We start from the raw sequence: 13,137 nt of genomic DNA, 5'->3' as shown, positions 1-13,137 counted from the left end.
TCTGACCGTAAAGAATCCCCTTCTATGCTGGTGCAGGAACCTCCTTTCCTCCAGACGCATAGTGTGCCCTGTTATGCACACGCCCGGACTGACTGGCGTGTGCGGGTGTTGTGGTTCCACTGGACCATGGACCGGAGAGTGCCTGGAGGGGCGTGACTAAGTATCTGGCCAATCCGACCAAGGTGGCACGACGGCATACGACGCCAGTGCACCAGGGAGAAACCGGGCAGAGGAACCAGGTGCTACTCCAGGTCAAACTCCGGACACGGGGGTTGACCCACACTGGGATTACTGGAACAGGCAGGTTAGGCTGGCACAGACTGGTGGATGTAAGCAAACACGGCAGGTATGCAGATGGGTGGATACAGGCGAGTATGCAGGCAGGGAGGTACTGGCCGAAAGGACGGGCTGGAGCACAGAAAGGTTAAGACCCAGTACAGACTGGGTCACAGAACCGCAGATGCGGTAGACAACCACAGCAGAGAGGGAACGCCCAAAGCGGTGGGCAAGAACAGAGCAGGACGGGGCTGCAGGAGCAGCGAGCACAAGCAGGGCAGGACAGGACTGCCGGAGCAGCGGGCAGAAGCAGGGCAGGACAGGACTGCCGGAGCAGCGGGCAGAAGCAGGGCAGGACAGGACTGCCGGAGCAGCGGGCAGAAGCAGGGCAGGACAGGACTGCCGGAGCAGCGGGCAGAAGCAGGGCAGGACAGGACTGCCGGAGCAGCGGGCAGAAGCAGGGCAGGACAGGACTGCCGGAGCAGCGGGCAGAAGCAGGGCAGGACAGGACTGCCGGAGCAGCGGGCAGAAGCAGGGCAGGACAGGACTGCCGGAGCAGCGGGCAGAAGCAGGGCAGGACAGGACTGCCGGAGCAGTGAACAAAAGGGTCAGAGCGGAGCAAGGCTGCCGGAGCAGTGAGCAAAAGGGTCAGAGCGGAGCAAGGCTGCCGGAGCAGTGAGCAAGGAGTCAGAGCAGGACGGACAGGGCTCTGTTCACACGGAACAGACAGGAAGGGAAAGGCAGAGCCAGATACCCACAGGGTATTTGCAGTGAAGTAGCAAGTGGACCACAAACTCACAAACGGGAGTACAGAGACAACAAGCAGGAGTTAGGTACGAGTTCAGACTCTGCAGAAAAAGGAAAGGAACGGACATAGAAGCAAAACAGGTAAAGGATAGGAGAGAGTTCAGACTGGAACTGAGTGTACGAAAGAGACCGACACTGCAGCGGGATACAGGAGCGGGTCTGGGAATATGGCCCCCAGAGAGGCGGGACGAACAGGCAAGGAGCGTGTTCAGACAGGACAGACAAGATACAGGAACGGATCTAGGTAATCGGCCCCTAGAAGGCGGGAGGAACAGGCTAGGAGCGTGTTCAGACAGGCCTGGAAATACAGCCTCCAGGAAAGGCAGCAGGCAAGAGTACACAGACAGGACTCAGTTCAGACACGGGAACTGACACCGCAAGGCAGGAGACATAGACAGGACTCAGTTCAGACAGGAACAGATACCGCAAGGCAGGGACACAAACAGGACTCTGTTCAGACGGGAACAGATACCGCAAGGCAGAGACACAAACAGGACTCTGTTCAGACGGGAACAGATACCGCAAGGCACAGACAGGCAGATCTAGGAATACGGCCCTTAGAAGGCGAAAGAACAGGCAAGAAGCGTGTTCACAAGAACAGACCACAGTTCAGACACAGAACTGGAAAACAGGCAGGAAAACAGGATAGGACCTGGCATGTCAGAGACAAAAAGCCGACTGACAGGACACAATGCTCAGGCGCCATCTTGAGGAAGAAGGTGGTATAAATACCCAAAGATGGACAGCAATAGGCTGAAGGTGCAACAGGGGCGTGTCCGCAGCAGGTACAAGAAACAGGAAGTTCAGCGGGCGTCGCCCTATGCAGCTGACGCGCCCCCTGGGCCATATTCTTTAGGGGAATACCCGGAGCCGGATCAGATGGGAGTTGTAGTCTTCCGAGTGGCTGTGACCCGGTCCGTGCCCAGGGTGTCAAGCTCAGAGTATGTGGCAGTCCTACAGATGTTATAAAGTTCTTAATGTCGACTACGCCACCCGTTGTATTGCGGTCACTATGGCCGCCGCTGCAGCAGGGTCCGCTGAGGCTGATGGTGTTGGTGCAGCTTTTGGTAGTATAACCCCCAACGGGTGGGGTATAGCCTCAGGGGGTCAGGTGCAGAGGATGGGGGTTGTGGTGGTGCAGCATAGATGTTAAGTGAAGACAGAGTCGGGTTGTGCAGTTTAGGGTATTTACTCACTGCTGATGTTCCGGTCACTCCAGCTTCAAGTGACCACCCGAGCCGTGCTGCGTCCACCAGGTCCTGGATTCAGCAAACCCCCAAACAAGTCCGGAGCGTGACCCTGAGCTCTCCTTCTGTCCTTTCCTCTGGCCGTCCCCACTAGTGATCCACCTAGGTCCAGCTCCCTCGGGCCTTCTGTTGGGAGACCCTTGGCCTTGGGTTCCCTGACCCTCCACGTGGTATGCCTTCGGGGTGGATGTGGTGGGTGGCCGTGGCAGACGCTGCCCACGGCCTCCGGTCTCTGGCTAGGGTGTGCTTTTGCCCCCACCAGTTTGGGATCCGGTACCCTATTGCCGACTCTTCACCCGGGGATTGAATTTGGGTTCTCAGAGTCCTCTCTTTGTCTCCTCTGGGTCTTTCCTTCTCTGCTCCACTCTCTCTCTCTCTCTGGGGCTTCTCTGCTCCTTTTCCTCCTCTGACTTCTCTCTGCAAAAGGCTGGCAGACTGACCCCTCTGTGGCAGACTGACTCCTCTGCAAAGACTGACCCTGATCTCTGATGGTGCCCACCTTATATACACCCTCTATGTGTGAGCTCAGGCGACCAGCACCCAATGAGCTCCTATCTTTACCCAGGCTGCTCCCCCTATCTGCCCCTACACTACTTGGGATGTTCCACCCCCCTCCCACTCCAGCCAGGAACAGACTCGGTCGTACCTGCACATTTCTAAGTGGGAGTACCGTCGGTTTGCTCCTCGGAAATGGGATGTGTGTAGTGCATGCAGCCTACCGAGCTCAGTTCCACACTCCATCCTTACCCGGGAGTGGAATATCACACCTCTGGGTTGAGGTGCAATACCCCTGTAGCAGCCGAATCCTCAGGGTGCTACACAGCCAAAACAGACAAACAGACAGCAAGGAGGGAAGCCAGAGAGACATTCTGGACTGGAGATCAAGTGCGCGCTCTTGCACAGTGGGAGATGGACCACCATGCAAGGACGCCGCCAGGTATGTTACATGCCCCCTCGTCTTTGTCACCATCCTTGGTATAAACAGGTCATGGGAGAGATCTCTGTACTGCCCCCTGATGTATTTATACATGTTTATGAGGTCTCCCCTAAGCCTTCTCTTTTCCAACGTAAATAGGCCTAATTTTGACAACCTCTCTGGGTATTCTAGTCCCTCCATTCCCTTTATTACCTTAGTCGCCCTCCTTTGTACCCTCTCTAGCTCCAATATGTCTTTCCTGAGCACCGGAGCCCAGAGCTGTGCACAATATTCTAAGTGCGGCCTTACCAGCGCTTTATACAGAGGAAGAACAATGTTCTCATCATATGCCCCTATTCCTCTTCTGATGCATGCCATGACTCTATTTGCCTTCGCAGCTGCTGCCTGACACTGGGCACTCCAATTTAATTTGCTATTAACCAAGACGCCCAGGTCCTTCTCCATGTCAGATTTCCCCAACGGTTTCCCATTTAATATGTATGGGTGACTGCTGTTTTTCTTTCCCATGTGCATGACCTTACATTTATCGGCATTGAACCCCATTTCACATTTTTTGGCCCAACTCCCCAATTTATCTAAATCCTCCTGTAGCTGTGCCCTGTCCTCATCTGTATTAACTACTTTACAAAGTTTAGTATCATCTGCAAATATTGCTATTTTACTATGCAACCCTTCCACTAGATCATTAATAAATATATTAAATAATATAGGGCCCAAGACAGACCCTTGAGGCACCCCGCTAGTAACCCTGACACACCCTGAGCTTACTCCATTGATAACCACCCTCTGCTTTCTATCACTCAGCCAGCTATTTACCCACTTGCACACATTATCCCCCAGACCAAGCATTCTCATTTTATATACCAACCTTTTGTGTGGCACGGTATCAAACGCTTTGGAGAAGTCAAGGTCTACAACATCCACTGACTCTCCCCGGTCCAGCTGTGAGCTCACCTCCTCGTAGAAGGCCATCAGGAGCGATCTCTCATGAATCCATGTTGATATGGAGTTAGACAGTTATTATCATTAAGATATTCTACAATAGCATCTCTAAGAAATCCTTCAAACAATTTACCCACAACAGACGTTAAGCTGACTGGTCTATAGTTCCCAGGGTCACTTTTAGACCCCTTTTTGAATATTGGTACCACATTTGCTTGGCGCCAGTCTAGTGGGACAGTCCCTGTCCATAAAGAGTGCTTGAATATAAGATACAGCGGCCTGTCTATCACATTACTTCATTCTTTTAGTACCCGGGGGTGTATGTCATCTGGGCCTGGTGACTTGTCTATTTTGATATTATTTAGGCGTTTCTGAACTTCCTCCTGGGTTAGGTGTGTGATATTTAGCGGAGGGTTTACTTTATCATTCTGCATTTCCTCCGATAAATTGTTTTCTTTTGTGAAAACAGTGGAGAAGAAGCTATTGAGTAGGTTTGCTTTATCCTCATCGCCCTCTATGATTTTACCCAGGTTATTTTTCAATGGGCCAACTCCATCAGTTTTAATCCTTTTACTGTTTATATAGTTAAAGAACAGTTTGGGATTCGTTTTACTTTCCTTGGCAATTAGTCTCTCTGTCTCCTCTTTTGCTATTCTTATTTGTTTCTTACAGATTTTGTTTTTTTCCCTATAAGATATTAGCGCTTCCGCGCTGCCTTCTTGTTTAAGTTTACCGAAAGCCCTTTTTTTGTTTTTCATTGCCCTCTTGACTTCCTTATTTAGCCACATTGGCTTCCTCCTATTCCTAGCCCTTTTATTCCCATAAGGTATGTGTGACACCCCAGGGGTCTGGTTGCCACAGTGATAGAGATATTATGTCTGAGAGCAGGTGGGAGGTCCTTTGGTCAGGGATCCTGTGCATGCCACACCTCCTGCCCAGTCTTGGGAGGGGAAGAACTTCCCCTATATAAACCCGGGGCTGAAGCAGGGTGAGCAGTCAAGGAGAGTAGAGACAAGAAACAGTCACAGGAAGAAACAGCAGAAGCTCAGTGGGAGCAATACTACTACAAGTCAGGGGCTGGCAGCTGCAGAGCTCGCCCTGAGAAGCTTTCTGACCGGACCCGGCGTCCGAGGCTGTGGGGACTAACTCTTACCCAGCAGCAGAAGCCGACCGGCAGGGGATTTCAGGTCCTCAGGCCCAGAAACCCGAAGGCCCCGAGTCACCGGCCATACGGGTGAGCACCACACGGTACACTCAGGGACGTGGGCTACTTATATCCGCTTCTAGCAAGGTAGCCAGAAGAGTACAGTCAGTTTGGGAGGCCTACAACTCCGCCTGGCCAGGGGAGATCCCATCTGCTCAAGGACTGACCAGGCCCCGTTCACTAGCAAGTACTCCGGGAGGGTCTATCGTTGTTACCAGTAAAGACCCTGAATTACACCGCACCGTCTCTGAGTGGTTCCTGCTACCCCCATCATCCACATCTGCTGCCCTGAGGCCATACCCCTCCCGTTGGGGGTTATACCATCTACGCTGCACCATCCATCCACCGGCCTCAGCGGACTGTCCTGCAGCGGCAGCTCCATAGCTGCATTCAACGGGTGGCGTAGTCATCCTGCATCTACCGCTGTTACATCGCCGCTCAGTTTGACTCCCTGGGCACGGACCGGGTCACCGCCACGAGACTACAACCCTCAAGAGATCCGGCTCCGGGTAAGCTCCCGCGTGCACAACGCAGCGCGACACAGGCCCAGGGGCGCGTCAACTTTGGCGTAGTCGGCAGGATTTCGTGCCCGCAACCACCGGGTACTGCGTGCCTGAAAAAGAGACTTTTCAAACTTACCTGTGGTGAAGATTCCCGCCATCCGGCGCCATCTTCAGCCTTCTTCCCGCCATCGGTGAAGTTTCCCGCCATCCGGCGCCATCTTCTGCCTTCTTCCCGCCATCCGTGGAGTTTTCCCGCCATTGGACGCCATCTTGAGGACGCCGCGCGGGAAGAAGAGGGGCGTGGACTCCGAAAGCGCGCGAGAACTGAAGCCCCGCCTCACGTCCGGACGTTGCGTAAGGTCCTGGAAGGAGCCCAGCAGACGCCGACGTCACAGGAGCGCGACGGAAGGTCCTCAACCCTGACGATCCACTGCGGAGCCGCGGCCTACGGAAGAGGATCATCGCAAGGTAGGCCACGGTCCACTAGGGGGGAGGAAGATGTCGGATACGGAGGAGAGCTTCACTGCCTCAACCCCCGCCAGCGCTACCGCTGCTGCAGTTATGCCCTTCACCATGCCCTATATCCCGGGAGCAGCTTGGCTACCCCAGTACTCAGGGGAGTCACATACCCTGCATGACTTTAGAGAAAAGCTGGATAGCCTCTTCCAGGTGTACCCCCTCACAGAAGAGCAAAAAGTGAGCATCCTGGTGGCCCAACTAACTGGGGCAGCCAAAAGGGAAGTAAAATCCTGGCCACCTGGGAGGAAGACTGTCGCAGGGATACTAACCCGGCTGAAGGACACCTTTGATACCCGCACCTCAGCCGAGATTAAGCTTAGATTCTACGGGTGCAAGCAGCGAGCGCATGAGAGTATAAGGGACTATGCACTAAACCTACAAGAGGCCCTGAGGGCCATTAAGCAGACCGACCCTGATGGAGTGGGAAACGAGGACAGGCTGTTGACCGAACAGTTTATAGAGGGACTGTATTGTAATACCCACCGAACCCAGTTGCGGGCAATGGCCTTACAGGATCCCCATCTGGGCTTTGCACAGTTCAAGGACAGAGCCATCCGGGTGCTCCGAGAACCGGCACCGGGTGGCGTTGTGACCCACAAGCGCCCTGCTATCACTTACCACCAGGAGGCGGCGCCCTTGTCGGCAGGGCCTGTGGGAGCTGATGCGCAGGCTTTGGACAATGACCCGGCTCCAGACCTACACCATCAGGTCCAAGAGCTAGCTAAGAGCGTTGCTGCGCTAACCCGAACTGTGCAGTCTTTACAGGCTTCCACCCCAGGGAAGATCCAGCTGGCATCCGGACCGGAGGACATCCCGTGGCGTCGACCAAGGAGGACCCCACCGGCCAGAGGAAGACCCAGTGACCGATACAGCGAGGACGGACGACCCATCTGCCGCCGCTGCAATCAACCTGGACATATGGCAAGGTACTGTTCTTTAAACGGGCACAACCTGGGGTAGAGGGCCAACCCCCAGGAAAAAGATCACCAGGCCCATCGAACTGGCGCGACAGATATGTGGGAGGACGTCCAGTCTTGCCTGTGGTACTGGATGGCATTCCCATGAGTGCCCTACTGGACACCGGGTCACAGGTCACCACCATCCCGTACGTGCTCTTTAAGCAGTACTGGAATGACTCGGATATTACCCGCTACCCTGACGACGACTTGAGTATCATCGCCAGCAATGGCCAGCCCGTGCCACAGATCGGATTTAAAGAGGTGACCATCAAAATCGGTAGAGTCGAACTGGCAGCACAGGGACTGATCATTGTAGATATTGACAAACATGAGAGTCACCCAAAAATAACTCTAGGAACTAATGTAATTGAAAATTGTCTTGCAGAGGTGATTTTCCTTTTACAGCAGGTTGCCAAGAACGCCAGCTCCGGCGAGCAGCGGGTGCTCCAGAAAGAGATCCGGGCACTGATGCGACGGCAACAGGTGGAACTCTCCGGCGGTGAGATTGGTAGCGTAAGAATGTGTGACCCTTTTCCTATTGCCATGCCCCCAAAAAGTGAAATGATGATTTGGTGCCGGGCAGCTATTGGTCTGAGAGGTAGAGATTACCAGGCAATGGTAGAACCAGTTTACTCAGACAGTAGGCCCACCATTTTGACAGCACGGGGGGTGGTCAATGTACGCCATGGGAGGGTGCCCGTTCGCATAATCAATATCGGGGAGAGGGAAGTGTACCTGCCCCGGTATGCCACGCTAGCCAAATTATATACCATTAACCAAAATGCTATACAATCTGTGGAACCCTTGCCTCCATCTCACCCGGAGGAAGGTAACGGCTCTAAGAAAACAAAGGAGGACTGGTGTCAGCAACTACATTTGGGTACTGACTCCACTCCCTCACATCAGAAACAGGGAGTCTATCGGGTGGTTCAAGAGTACGAGAGAGTGTTTAGTAAACACCCGTTAGACTTCGGGCGAGTCAAGGGGGTAGAACACCACATCCCCACGGGAGACCATCCTCCCATAAAAGAGAGGTATCGACCCGTACCCCCTGCACACTACCAACACGCCAAGGGGATGCTTAGAGACATGAAGGAGGCTGGGGTGATCAGGGATAGCTGTAGCCCCTGGGCAGCTCCACTAGTCTTAGTCCGAAAGAAAGACAACACCATGAGGATGTGTGTAGATTACCGGAAAATCAATCGTATCACACACAAGGATGCGTACCCCTTACCAAGGATAGAGGAGTCATTGGCTGCTTTAAGATCTGCTAACTTCTTCTCTACCTTGGACCTCACTAGCGGGTACTGGCAGGTTCCTGTAGCAGAGGCGGACCGGGAGAAGACCGCATTCACCACCCCGATGGGACTTAGCGAGTTCACCTGCATGCCGTTCGGACTCTGCAACGCACCGGGAACCTTCCAACGACTAATGGAGTGTTGTCTGGGCCACAGAAACTTCGAGATGGTCCTGTTGTACCTGGACGATGTCATCGTATATTCCAAGACGTATGAGGACCACCTGAAACACCTGGCGGAAGTGTTCGAAGCTCTGGCAAGTTACGGCCTAAAGGTGAAACCCTCCAAGTGTCACCTCCTGAAACCAAAGGTGCAGTACCTGGGACACGTGGTGAGCGCTGACGGAGTGGCTCCCGACCCTGATAAGATCACCGCAATTAAGGAATGGCCAAGCCCCTCCAGCGTAAAAGAAGTGCGGCAGTTCCTCGGGTTGGTAGGCTACTACCGAAGGTTTATTCCCGGTTTCACCAAAAAGGCAGCACCTATGCAGGACCTCCTGATAGGCCAGTCCCGGAAGGCCAAGAACCAGAAGCCGCCCTTCAAATGGGAGGAGCTGGAAGAAGAGTCCTTCCGCCAGCTGAAGATGGCCCTCACGGGGGACGAAATCCTGGCGTACCCGGATTATAGCCAGCCCTTTATCCTCTACACCGACGCCAGTAACATCGGGCTAGGAGCCGTACTGTCCCAGATCCAGCAGGGGAAGGAACGAGTAATCGCCTACGCCAGCCGAAAACTGCGACCCACCGAAAGGAACCCCGAGAATTACAGCTCATTTAAGTTAGAGTTCCTGGCCGTAGTATGGGCAGTCACCGAGCGCTTTAAGCATTACCTCGCTTCTTCCCGGTTCACCGTGTACACGGATAACAACCCGTTGACACACCTGGACACGGCAAGACTCGGTGCCCTGGAGCAGAGGTGGATGGCCCGTCTGTCCAACTACGAGTTCACAATCAAATACCGGGCAGGACGCTCCAATACCAACGCGGACGCCCTGTCCAGGATGCCCAACCTGCCGGACGGAGGAGAAGATCCGGAGGGACTGGAAGAAGTTGAACTCCCTGCGTTCCACCGTCATGGGACTATCCAGTATTCCCACCGGGTAAGGAGTAAGCAGGCTGCTACGTTGAACCCCTTACCCCACTACAACTGGGCGGAAACGCAAGACAGCGACCCTGCCGTCCGACTGGTGAAGGAGATGCTGACTCGGCCGGAGGCTCGCCTTGAACCAGACGCTCCGGAGGAAGCCAAACAACTATGGGCAGAGAAGAGTCGACTGTTCCTTTACAAAGGGAAGTTGTGCCGCAGAATGGTTAACTCCCGGACGCATGAATTACTCTGGCAAGTAGTGGTGCCACGAAGAGACGCAGCCATGGTGATGGAGGCATACCACGACGGAGCTGGACACTTCGGGTGGAAGAAGCTGGAGTTCCTGCTGCGCGAGCGGTTCCACTGGGTAGGCATGAGGGGAACCATCGAGAAGTGGTGCAGAGACTGTGGCCCGTGCAACCTGAGAAGGAAGGACCGTGCCAGCCAGAAGACTCCCCTGCAGTCCATCGTCACCCGGCAACCGTTGGAACTGGTAGCCTTGGATCATGTAAAACTGACCCCAAGCAGAAGTGGCTACGTCTACGCGTTAACCATCGTGGATCATTACTCCCGGTTTCTGGTTGTCGTCCCCGTCAAGGACTTAATGGCTCAAACAGCAGCTAGAGCCTTCCAGCAGCACTTTTGCCGTCCACACGGGTACCCGGACCAAGTACTGACAGACCAGGGACCTGCCTTTGAAGCGGAGGTCTTCCAGGAATTCTGCAATCTGTATGGCTGCCGGAAGATAAGGACGACACCCTACCATCCGCAAACTAATGGACTTTGTGAGAAAATGAACCAGGTGGTAATGGATCTTCTAAAAACGTTGCCCCTGGAAGAACGCAGTCTGTGGCCTGAGAAGTTGCCCGATCTGGTGGACCTATACAACCACATCCCGGTAGGTTCCACCAACTGTACCCCGGCTTACCTAATGAGGGCAAGACCTGGTAAGTTACCTGTTGACCTGGAAATGGGAGTCCTGACACCCGAGGACACTTCACCAGAAACAGACTGGGACACAGAGAGGCAGCAGCAGTACCGGAGAGTACAGGAGAGCGTGGAGCGAAGTCTCTGTCAGGCTAGGGAAAGACAAGAGAAAACTTACAACCAGTATGCTCCCGCTGTTCCCCTGGTACCCGGAGAGCAGGTCTTGAAGAGGAAGAGACGGCTCCACAAGTTGGATGACCAGTGGGAGAAGGACCCGTACACCGTACTGCCCTCAAGCCACGAGAACCCGAAGGTTTGTACCATCAGTAAAGACGGAGGGGAAACCACAGCCATTGTATCCCGGGACCACCTGAAGAAGTGTCCCGAACAACTGAGGAACCCTGAAGAGGAACAAGAAGACCATCGACCCGTAGAGGAAAGGGAAGATATGGTTAGTACTGTGCTCGGGGACTTCCCTCGGTCTTGGACTCAAGTCAATGGTGCAGTTGTGGTACCCGTACTCACCTTCCTCCAACCAGCATCCCAAGCACCTACGGAGCAACAGGTAGAGCTGGAAGAACAGCCGGTCCAGGAGGCAGAAGACTCCACACAAGCAGAACAGGAGGATCAACCCTCTGCTTATAGTGAGCCTGCCGTACCCCTAGTGAGACAAAGAGCCGGTAGACAGCTGCCCAGTTTACCCTTGACAGCTCCTACACCCTGTAGTTCAGGGCTAGACAGTCAGCTCCGTAGGTCCACTAGGGCCACTAGAGGCCAGTTACCCGCACGCTGGAGGATTTGAAGTGTATAAATTGTTTTATTTATGTTTATCTGTGTATTGTTGCTTGTGTATAATTTTGTGTTTCCAGTTATTTTTAGGAATCCTTGGTGGATTTACCGGGAATCCTTGTACATAGTTGGAGCGTAACCCAGGATGGACTAGAGACTGTTAAGGACTCGGGGTAGGACAGACCCCTACCTGGTTACGTCTCCCTGTTTTGGTGAAATGGACACCTTGCTTTCTTCAAAGACTGCACCCGGTTACGGACATGCCGTGACCACCTTTATGTGTTTCTTTATTGTATTGTTATTGTTATATCTTGTTATGTTTTTCTAAAATATGTTTAGTCCCGGAGTACTAAATTTCACTAGGGGGGAATGTGACACCCCAGGGGTCTGGTTGCCACAGTGATAGAGATATTATGTCTGAGAGCAGGTGGGAGGTCCTTTGGTCAGGGATCCTGTGCATGCCACACCTCCTGCCCAGTCTTGGGAGGGGAAGAACTTCCCCTATATAAACCCGGGGCTGAAGCAGGGTGAGCAGTCAAGGAGAGTAGAGACAAGAAACAGTCACAGGAAGAAACAGCAGAAGCTCAGTGGGAGCAATACTACTACAAGTCAGGGGCTGGCAGCTGCAGAGCTCGCCCTGAGAAGCTTTCTGACCGGACCCGGCGTCCGAGGCTGTGGGGACTAACTCTTACCCAGCAGCAGAAGCTGACCGGCAGGGGATTTCAGGTCCTCAGGCCCAGAAACCCGAAGGCCCCGAGTCACCGGCCATACGGGTGAGCACCACACGGTACACTCAGGGACGTGGGCTACTTATATCCGCTTCTAGCAAGGTAGCCAGAAGAGTACAGTCAGTTTGGGAGGCCTACAACTCCGCCTGGCCAGGGGAGATCCCATCTGCTCAAGGACTGACCAGGCCCCGTTCACTAGCAAGTACTCCGGGAGGGTCTATCGTTGTTACCAGTAAAGACCCTGAATTACACCGCACCGTCTCTGAGTGGTTCCTGCTACCCCCATCATCCACATCTGCTGCCCTGAGGCCATACCCCTCCCGTTGGGGGGTTATACCATCTACGCTGCACCATCCATCCACCGGCCTCAGCGGACTGTCCTGCAGCGGCAGCTCCATAGCTGCATTCAACGGGTGGCGTAGTCATCCTGCATCTACCGCTGTTACATCGCCGCTCAGTTTGACTCCCTGGGCACGGACCGGGTCACCGCCACGAGACTACAACCCTCAAGAGATCCGGCTCCGGGTAAGCTCCCGCGTGCGCAACGCAGCGCGACACAGGCCCAGGGGCGCGTCATATGTACCTTCTACAGTGACTATGTAGGACTGTTTTGAAAATGTCCCATTTTCTATCCGTGCTCCTATTACTGAAGATACTATCCCAGTCTATAAGGTGAAGGGCATCTCTTAGCTGATCAAACTTTGCCCTCCTGAAGTTCAGTGTTTTTGTGACCCCCTTGCTGGGCACCTACTGAAGCACATGTGGAATTGTATAATGTTGTGGTCACTATTTCCCAGGTGCCCCCCGACCTTCACCTCAGTTATTCTGTCTGGCCTGTTAGTTAATATTAAGTCTAAAAGGGCCGTCCCTCTAGTTGGTTCCTGCACAAGTTGTGACAAATAATTGTCTTTGATA

The sequence above is a fragment of the Phyllobates terribilis genome, unplaced genomic scaffold (assembly GCF_046119375.1).
Source record: "Phyllobates terribilis strain yellow unplaced genomic scaffold, ASM4611937v1 Scaffold_4__5_contigs__length_816908805, whole genome shotgun sequence".
Classification (NCBI taxonomy): Eukaryota; Metazoa; Chordata; class Amphibia; order Anura; family Dendrobatidae; genus Phyllobates; species Phyllobates terribilis.
The sequence above is the reverse complement of the archived record's forward strand: the minus strand, read 5'-3'. Positions refer to the sequence as shown.